Here is a 10,597-nt window from a genome sequence, read left to right as displayed (position 1 = left end):
GAAGAAATCAAGGATTTTGCTAAAACTGAGGAAACTTCATGAGATGAAGGAAATAATAATAATAAAATGAAGGAATCATGAAGTGTGGGACCGTCTATGGACAAGGCATGGCCGGTCGGCCAATGGGCCCGGTCCCATGGCACTTTTCCTAATTTTATATTATTTTTCATGATTTTAGGGAAATATCATGAAATCAAGGATTAACACGTCTGCCTTGCAGACTCCACAATCATGAGACATCAATCGTGTAACATGGGGGGATATTAACTAGGATTTGGTATGGCGGTCTACAACACGTGTGTTCATGCGCACAATGAGAATGTGAGGAAGTCGTGCAATCAGTTGAAGGAGTTAACAAAGTAGTGGGTAGAAAATCAACCAAGTCTCCGCACGCTGAGTAACTGGTTTTAACACGATTTCCACTTCCCCACTCTTTGACTCCAGCAACTGTCACACTTCATGGGATCATGGTGTTTACAATTCTAGCAATGTAAATAAGTCTATGAATCATGATTGAAAGAAGACAATCTTTCGTCAAACAGACAATACGAGATTAACATCTCAACGTTTGAGAAATTACTCTCAACAGAGCAAATTCAATCAATCAGAACTTATCTTATTTCCTTACGCAGAATACACAACACACCTACAATCTTCGATCACCATTGATCTCACATATTTCTCAGCTTCCCTCCTACAGATCGACCCATCCTCTCTTGTGACCGAATTGACTCTGGAACGGCCATTGTCTTGGTTTAGGCCGGAGTCCTACAGATTGATCTCTCGAACTTAAAGCACTCCCTTCTTGCATTGCATCTGTGTGAGGTTAAACATTTCGCTCGGTTCAAGGAGTCTCCTCCGTACGGTCGTCTCCTCAATTCCGTAAAAACCAGCAAATCGTTTTTCCCCATCTACAGATTGGCGACCACAGTGGGAGATTAATCTCTCGGTTGCAATCTCAATTTTCACAAAGCTGGTCGGTCTTAGGTCTGGTTCAGTTATCAATCTGGGTTCAACACCCGACTCTAAAAACGTTGCAGGCTCTAGTGGTACCGCTAATACCACTCCTCCGGCCAGCAATGTCATGCCACATGTTACTACTACTCCTCCGAGTGATGGTGCTCCAGTTATCACTCATGTGAATGTTGTAAGTAATGCTACTGGTACTATCAACAATCCACCTCCTAACGAATCTCCTGAAGAAACCAGAGGAAATCATCCTACCATAGTTGATCTCATGAAGGTTCGGACTGAAATGGCTGCAACGCAGAAAGAGTTGTGTGCTTATCTCAAAACTCTCACGGACAAGCTTGCGTCTGAACAAACTCAGCCTCAACACGAGAAAGTAAAATCTAAAGAAACATCTTCAACCGTTGATTCTGAAATCTCTCCAATCCATGTTGTAGATGATTAAGAAGTCTGCAAAGCTGCAAACGATCCACCAACAAAGGAACCTGCAAGTTTCATCACTCGAGAGGACCTGAAGCGCTTTTTAGAAGATCGAGGAAAATACAAGACATCATATGTCTACCGTCACCAACCTCTGTACCCTGCTGCTACACAAAAGATTCCTCTGCCAAAAGGTTATACCTCTCCAACGTTCACTTGATGGAACGGGCAATGCTCGAGAACATGTTTCTCGGATTCTGGAATCACTGGGTGAACATGAGCACAACCATGTCGTCCGTTTGAAGGAATTCTCAAAGTCTCTAACAGGCAGAGCATACACATGATACAACAACATTTCACCAGGAAGTATCACCAGTTGGGGAGAAATGATTAATGTTTTATACAGAAAATACTTCTTCGTCTCAGATCAGATCACTCTCTTTGATTTAGGAAAAATGTCTCAGAAGAACAATGAACATCCTAATAATTATGTGAAGAGGTTCAGAGTGCAAGCTTTGGATTGTCATGACCCGAATGTCACAGAACAACAACTGATGGACTTGTGCATCAACGGAATGATCCCGGTCTATAGAGCCTTGCTGGAAAATCTCTAGTTTCAAACTTTCTCAGAGCCTCATGAAGCAGCCAAACGATCAGCGACTACTGCACCTGCTTTACTGGAAAGAGAAAAGTCGAGGAACCTCGAAGCAGTCGACGCCTAGTCAACAATCAATACAATCTCCAGCCTACGTTGTTGATGAAAGGAAAACCGAGACACAGTATCAGAACGCTTCTCCAACATCCCAGGCTCCTATGAAGGCACAAAGAAAACATAACCAATCCTGAAATGCACAAACCTTGACCCGGCATCAACGAACGGGGAAATGGTCTGACAGACTCAAACTTCTCTATTCTCATGAAGGAGTGATCGAGTTACTGGAAGTCTGGGTTCAAGATAGTGCAATCAAATTGTCGTTCATTAGGAGAGAACCAACTGAAGAAGAAATGGAAAATCTCAGGTACTGTCACCTTCATAGGTTCATCGATCATCCAACAAGTAACTGCAATATTTTGAAGCACATATTCAAAGAGAAGGTTGATCCCTATAGGTTCAACTGGGGACTGAAGGAGTACACAAGAATCCTTTCCAGTCAGAACCTTTACACTCTGAACAACCAGTTAAAGAAGCAGTTCAATCGTTGATCGAGCATATCTGTGAAATTGCTCTATCTGTCTAAGGCACAAATAAAGACATGTTCACAACACCGAATTACATTGTGTCAGACGTCTATCCCAGAAATACTCCTTGAACCTTCATCCACAGACAAGGAGATGCACGACTGAGGACGGCTTGCCACAGATCATATCAGAGGAAATGAATTCAGAAGAATGCTGATCGATGCTGACACCACCATCAACATCATTTCCCTGAAAACCCTCCGAGCCGCAGGTATCACTCGGCAAGAAGCTACTTGTGATCCCATCTGAATCAGAGACCTTGAAGGAACGTTCGGAAATACTTATGGCTACATCACTCTCAAAGTGAACATAAGTTTAACCAGGACAGAAACTAAGTTTCACATAATCCAGAAGATCTAGGATATGACATGTTCTTCAGACGAGCGTGGATGCACGCTGAAAAGATATCTACTGGAAAAACGCCTTTGGTTGCACATCTCTCCAACGAAGAAAGTTTTGATCCAGAAGATTTGGCGGACATCCCATCATCAGAGCACTTGGAGGAATTTCGAACTTTGACGAGGTTGAAGCAAGCACATGCAAAAGATGTATAGACATTCATCAAGAGGCTCCGCACTCAGGCAAGTCCCATTCCTTCCATGTCTATGTATTTTATTTCCTCACATGTTATCCTAACATGGGGACTTCTGCTAGCAACTCTGCAAGACGCTATGAATGGTAGCTTCACCGCATTAGTATTTTACCAAGTGGTTGAATCTGACATTTCTCTGAATCGAGCACTGAGACATTCATTATTGAGATAATGTCCAAGCATGGAAAAGAACACTTTGGGCGTTTCTTCATAGCCTTGTAGGAGTGTCCATGTGTTCCACAAAATCATAAGCTCTGATGTCTGCACAAATATTGAATCCCATTACCGCAACGAAAGGGATGTTGAATCAACAGAAGATGCTTAAGGTTTATGACGCTTCAACGCTCAAGCATCTCTTCAAAGCTCAAGCATCTAAGAAGCCTTAAAATTGTACTCCCAATCAAATAGTACACCTTCGATAATGGCGCGTCTGGCTTCAGCACAAATATCTCGACGATGACACACTGATTCAACACCAGCACGATCAAAGTGTAACTGAACTACAATCGATAAATCTTCATTATCCCATGATAATATTTCTGAAGCAGATGCAACATCCTTCTTCCATGGATGGCACAAACTCCTCAACATACACTGGGGACTTAATTTTATTGGAGAAATCTATTCAAATCAATTTCAATAAATGTTATCCACATAACAAGTTCTTGCAACCTATGTGGTTTCATGAAACTTCATCAACGAAACCTCTCTACATCACAAGCCCCTGCGCGACTGTTTCTGCTATCTACCAAAACAATGACGACTCACTGACGGAGCCAGATCGTAGTAAAGTCATAGTGTTCAGGAGAATTCAGGTTGAATTCCCAGTACACCTTCATCTTAGGTAGCTCAACCCACCAACTAGTTAGTGAATGTAAAAGGCTCACTGGATGGAGGAGCAAAGGATATATTGATAATCATGGTTCTAGCTTTTTCGGTCTCTGGAGAAACTCCGTCCATGGTCTCAGCATCAATAACGATCTCAGGAGAAACATCCTCATGACAGGGCTTCATCAACTAACCATTCTCTGAAGTGTTACACATGAAGCGGACTTCTCCAAGAACTAATGATTCATATCAAGATGTGTAGACCTGATAACATGCTCACATGAAAGTCTTCCCAAATCTTGGACGACTGGTGGGCATAATCCAAAGTCTTCTATATGATGTTCTCATGACTTCTACAAATGAGATACAACACACTTCAGTCCATGGGTTTACAAAAACGTACCAATGGGTGAGGAATGGGACAATGCTTCCTCAACAAAAGATGTTCGTCTATGTCTCTTCTACAACATATCAAAAGGGAACCTCAATCGGACATACGAGCTGAAAGATATGGCCATTTTCGTCAGGTCTATGAAATCTGAAAAATTTGTACGGGATTACAAATTACAAATGTGCACGCTTCATTGGCTTACCTATATAACTCCAAATTGAGTGATTCTTTTCTCATGTGATAACTCAGTCTCTTAGCTTCAAAATTTGGGGTCAAGCATCGAATTCAGACGTCGTATGAGGTTCCTACAACTTCCAGATCATACAACATGCAAGCAGCAATTCTTAGACGGGATTCATAACTTCCACAGTCGATCGGTATCCACCAGATCTTTCCACTAAGTACTTCATCAAGGTACCTCCAACTTCGACCACCTAGGTCTTTACATCAATTTTTATACCTGGGTCCTCTATCCAAGTCTTTCCATAAGAAGAGAAAACGAAAAGGAGAGATTTAACAAAATACTAGAGACTGACGGTCCACTGATCATGACGATCAGTTTCACAGTCCAAGACCCGTGTCATCAGACTCTCATGTGCTAATCATTCATCATAAAGGAATGCTACCACCGGGACATGAAACCATGTTCATTACACCACCCCCTCTTGAGAACAACCTCAGTTATGGTCCTGTGACCAGGGTTTCAGAAGTGATGTTTCTACGACTGACATAAACAAGATGGCTGCAAGCACCATGCTCATGTATCAATCAAGGGGTCCTGATCTCAAATGAATCAATGACATTGAAATCCTTCACCAACCGTTCAAGACACAAGCGAATGGTCCAAAGACACAACAAGAGTGTTTTACAACAAGCTCGTCTGAGATGATTTTACACTGTCCCGCACAAAGAAGCGATCTTCGAGAAATTGGTGAAAAATCTAGGGATGGGTCCAAAACATTCTCTTCGTATGGATGTCCTATACAACATATCCAAAATTTACAGCAATTGGAGAAACGAGCAAAGAGATATGTCCAAAACATTGGACTACATGCCAGCTGAAAATTTTCTTGAAATCTCCTGGAAGTTTACTGTTTCGCCTATTTCGGCTCCTAAACATGCTCAAAACTCTAAAAGCTTCTCTACTAAAGCTTGGAAATCTTCTTAGGATGAAAAAACATGGGTAGACCGCGAAAATCCGACATCGGACGAAGATTCTACAACGTTTTTACTGAAAGGCCGACTTCTGAATTTTCTGATGACGAATTATGACAAAATTCTTTGTTCATCCACATCTGAATCAGGATCTACACCATCAACGCAAAGCCTGAATTCATCTTCAGTCGATAGTCTCATTTGCTGAAGTCGGCGGTGTTTCTACTGATAAGGGACGACTCCCAGATGATCGAGAGACATACAAAGTACCAGCTTTCCAGCGTCTCTGAAAGGTTGATTCACCTCGGCATGAACATCCGCAGAAGTCTTCATCTTTGACTTGATATTTCGGGAGCGTTCTCCGGAAGAGCCAGAAGGGTGGTTGTAACCAGAAGACACCACTATCTGAGGCGAAAGACATGGAATTATGGATATACCAATAACAAACACGCAACAAAAATGGTAACAATCCAACTCTTACCTATTTAAAATTTCACTAGTTGTAGTGACTATAACGTTAGAATTTCGAAAACTTGCTCGTTCCTTCAAACCTGCAAAGACGAGCAAGATTCATTATTCAAAATCATGACTTGATTTTCATCAAACCATGAACAACCCACGTGAATTTTAACAACCACTGGTTTTTCAAAAATTGGACAGACGTCCATTCTACAATTATGAAAACTTACATGCAGACATTATTTCACCATGTATAATTGTCTACTTTCAACAGTCGTTCAAAATCAAAACATTGATTTTACAAAAAATATGTTTTAACGTGAAACTCACGTAAATTTGCTCCCTCGAGAGTATATTTTCAAAAATTAATGAAAGCTTACATATCGAAAATAATTTTTCATGAAAGCTCATACACAAATTTTTTACTAACAGACGCACGTCTATTTAAAAAAAAAACTTTTTCTCTCGTACAAGCATCCACCTTTGAAACGAGAGTTTATTAAAATCTCACATATTTAAAAAAAAAAAATCTCTCTTACATTAGGGATTATTGTTAGTTTCTTAAACTAATGATCGAACGAACGTCCGTTCCAAAAACAAGGGTTTTTACGAAACTAACGTCTATACATGCATTTGTATATATAATTTTAACATGAACAACTCATGAACAAGTTATCAATTTTTTAAAAAGAAATAAAAAAAAGAGCGTTGCTACACCAATTTACGCTCGTTAGACGATGCTCTGTCATACTACTGGGATCTTCGTTCAAGCCATGGTTCGCTCGTACAATCGAAAATACGGTAACATTCTATCTTACGACTAAGTTCAATTACTCATTTCGTCTATAACTAAGAAAATCACCATACAGTGTTGACTGAGGAACATGACTGTCCCTCACTAAGCAGGGGACTTAATGTTGATGGTGGATTTTCGACAAAGCAATCAGATGAGTATAGAGGCACATGTCTCTCATCGAAGCATGAAAACTCATGCCGCGAGAACCTGTGACTGAGCATACTATCTCTCAGAGCATACATGAATATGCAGTCTCTCAACTGAGGCAACGGCATATCTCATGAATACTGAGCAATTTCAGTAATTACTTCTATATATAATGGAAAGATTGGACGGCTCCTAGACAGCTTGCCTGCTAGTATAGAGCAATAACGTCTTCAGGATGTAACAATGTTTTCCCTGACTATGTAAAAGAAATATGACGCTTCAACAAGCTCATATCACTCAATTCCTGAATAATTAATGCTCCTAGACGATCGTACTAGTATAGAGCCCTCAATTAATTATTCCTAAATCATTAGAATCATTAACTGAATCCCTGGAAAATTTTCTAGGTATTCATAATATTTTATTACTTCAATTCATGGTTCTTCCCAGCAGAATTTCATGGGTTAGTAATAAATATTCAACACACGGGCATCTGAGCCACTATCGAGTACGACCCGACTAAAATGGTGCAAGTATACTCAGCAATAATGCACTAACGAGCACCTGAATGCACAAACGAGCATTCCAAAACATGAAGGAACGATGAACCTATGCAAAAATAGGAAGAAAATAATAAATAATAAAATATTAATCAAGGTGCTGGGGGTCGGGCCCACCGGCCGGCCGGTCGTGCCACGGCCAGTCCTACGCCCAATTTTGTATCTTATCATATTTTTATTATTTTCCTTGATCTCATGAAAATTCCCTCATTTGAACGAAATTCCTTCTTTTCAAGGAAACTCCTCAGTTTTATGGTGTTTCCTTCGCATCAAGGAAATAATAAATAATTAGGAAAGGTGTGCGGGACCAAGCCTACTAGCCGGCCGGTCATGCCTTATTTGTGGCCAGTCCTACACCTTGCGTTCCTTATTATTTTATTATTATTTATTTCCTTGATCCCATGAAATTCCTTGATTTCATGATATTTCCTTCATCTCATGAAGTTTACTCAGTTTCAGCAAAATCCTTGATTTCTTCATATTTTCTCAAAATGTTGCTCAAATGCACATCATAAAATATCAAAATTCTCAGGACTGAGACGCGGACACTCTGGCAACGTGAGCATGTTACCTTGACCGACCAAGGTTGGATCTTTGGATTGAAAGAAGTCGGTCCCACATACTTTCATCATTTGACCTAATTCGGTCATATTAGGTTCAAACTCTTCCAAACAATTTTGGAATTTCATAAAACGATCGTTAGTCGATCCTGTGACCAACCAGGGCCGGTTTTCATGACCCCTTGGTCGGTCCTTCATCTCTTCATAATTTATTAGGTTTTATCACCTAATGTTCAGACGAACATTGTTTGAATAAATGATTAAACCAACATTTAATCATCTTTTCACCAACTGGTCTTCAAGAGGCTTTGGTATTTTGTTCACTCGAGCATCTAGGCATTACATGGTCGATCCATCATCCCATGTAGCCGGTCCCTCCTTCACTCCATGGTTGATTTTCAATAAATCATCAATTGATCAAATTAGGGTTTCGAATCCAAAGCTCTGCAAAAACATAATTCTGAGCAGATTCAAACACTAATAATTTTACGATGATCCCATGATCAACATCTTATTAATGATACTCGGTTCAATTGACAGTATCTTAAAATAATATTTTATTTGGTCATGCTACCAATAATTCATTAAATGAGCAGCACTTGCTCAAATGAGCAATATTTGCTCAGACTAAGGAATATTGGTTCAACTATCAATATTCAACGATCCATGAGCAATATTTTCTCACCTTAACTATCAACATTTATTCGACAATTATACTTCTGTCTCAACAGACACGTTCAATTCATGAGTGATAAACACGAAAGTGCGATGCTTTTTCACCCATAATTACATTAGCCAGGACTCATTTTATTGCTAATAAACTTATTTTAAGTCTTTTGAAGGGAATAAGCTCTTGTGGAGAAAGTTGCTCGAAAAGTGTTACTTGGTCCCAGAAAAGTACAGAAGGCACCCGAATATTGGATAAGGGGACCCCCTAGAAATCTGATGAATACACCCGAAGGAGTTGATGAAGGCACCCCAGGAGTTTTCGCTATTTACAGCCCAAAAATACTCTTTATACCCCACAAATTACTATTTGCACCCAAATAAATGCTAAATGTACCCCATATTGCTAAAGGGACGCTGAATTTGGATAAGGGGAAGTCATCTTCTTTGTTTGAATTTTGAATTTTGGCGGGAAAATAACTGCAGAATTAGGGTTTGATTATTGAAGTGGTTTCACTGAGACTAAAGCGCTGAAATTGAATATGCATCTTCTTTAACCCTAAACAGGCCTGGTATGATCGCTTGTTTGGATCGAAATTGTCTAGAATGGGGATTTGAAGCAAACAGATTGATCGCTGAGATTAATTGGGTTTGCTCTAATAAACCATACAAGGCTGGTAATGGTCTGCGATTCGGTTAGAAGTGGCTGAAGATTCAGATTGAAGAAAACAGAGCTGTGGAAGTATTCATGGAATTTCTCAAATATTTTTTGCATTGATTGTCAACCTGATTTGGCCGGATATTTTGCTTGTTTTGGATTGATACCACCCTGTTACGACTAAACAGGGAAGGTAAGTCTTTTGTTTTCGAAAGAAAAGGGAAGTTACGTGGAGTGGAAGAAGAACATGGTATTTTCACGTGCATGGGTTATTCTCAGAATTTCTGAGTTATTGTTGGAGTACTAAATGTGGCTGGACGGAGTTGGAATCATGTTGATTGTTTACTCAGCAAGTTGGGAGTGTGTCGACATCAACAAACACTTGCATAAGGATATACAATCTTTTCAGGGAAGGAATATTTGACTGAGAAATAATCTCGGGATTTGTTGTATTTTTGGCAAGATTTCATGAGACTGGACGGAGTTAACTACTACTTTGGCGTGCTTCAAACATATTGGAGTAAGTCAAGCTGAACAAAAACACGTGGAGATATAAATCAGGAAAGAAATTCCCGTATCTTGCATGGGAATATTTTTATTGACTGGCGCGATTATTTGGAGTTAAGATGATTTATTTTCAGTCCAAATGGGTATATATATGCTGCTGGGATCACAGAAGAGGAGATCGAGAGTTGGGGAGAAGACCAGAGGGTTGCAGAGCAGATTTCTCCGCTGCTGCAGAGAAGGAGAAGAAGAAGAACATTTGACGCCTGCTGACTGTCACAGAGAACTGTCGTTTATAAACAGTACTCATAACAGTCATTTTAGCACACTTGTTTTGAATTTGCAACAACTCTTGTAACGGTGACTTCTGTAACGTCAGTACAACGTTGCAGTTTCATTATAATATTAGTTTTCTTCAATAAAAACACTATTTGAGCTATGAGTTATATTTTTGAGTGTGTTTTCATTATGAGAAGCTAAACCCCAACACTGGGTCGACGGAGGAAGCTGAATTTCACACATGGGTGAATTTGTATTATTTTCTATATGACTTTTGCACTTATTTTAAATTGATTTATGATTCGAATTAATTAGTTATCATTTTATTAGATGGGTCATGCTTGCTTAAATGTTTGATGTCCCATGCTTACGAT

The sequence above is a fragment of the Papaver somniferum genome, chromosome 7 (assembly GCF_003573695.1).
Source record: "Papaver somniferum cultivar HN1 chromosome 7, ASM357369v1, whole genome shotgun sequence".
Classification (NCBI taxonomy): Eukaryota; Viridiplantae; Streptophyta; class Magnoliopsida; order Ranunculales; family Papaveraceae; genus Papaver; species Papaver somniferum.
Note: the sequence above shows the minus strand (reverse complement) of the source record.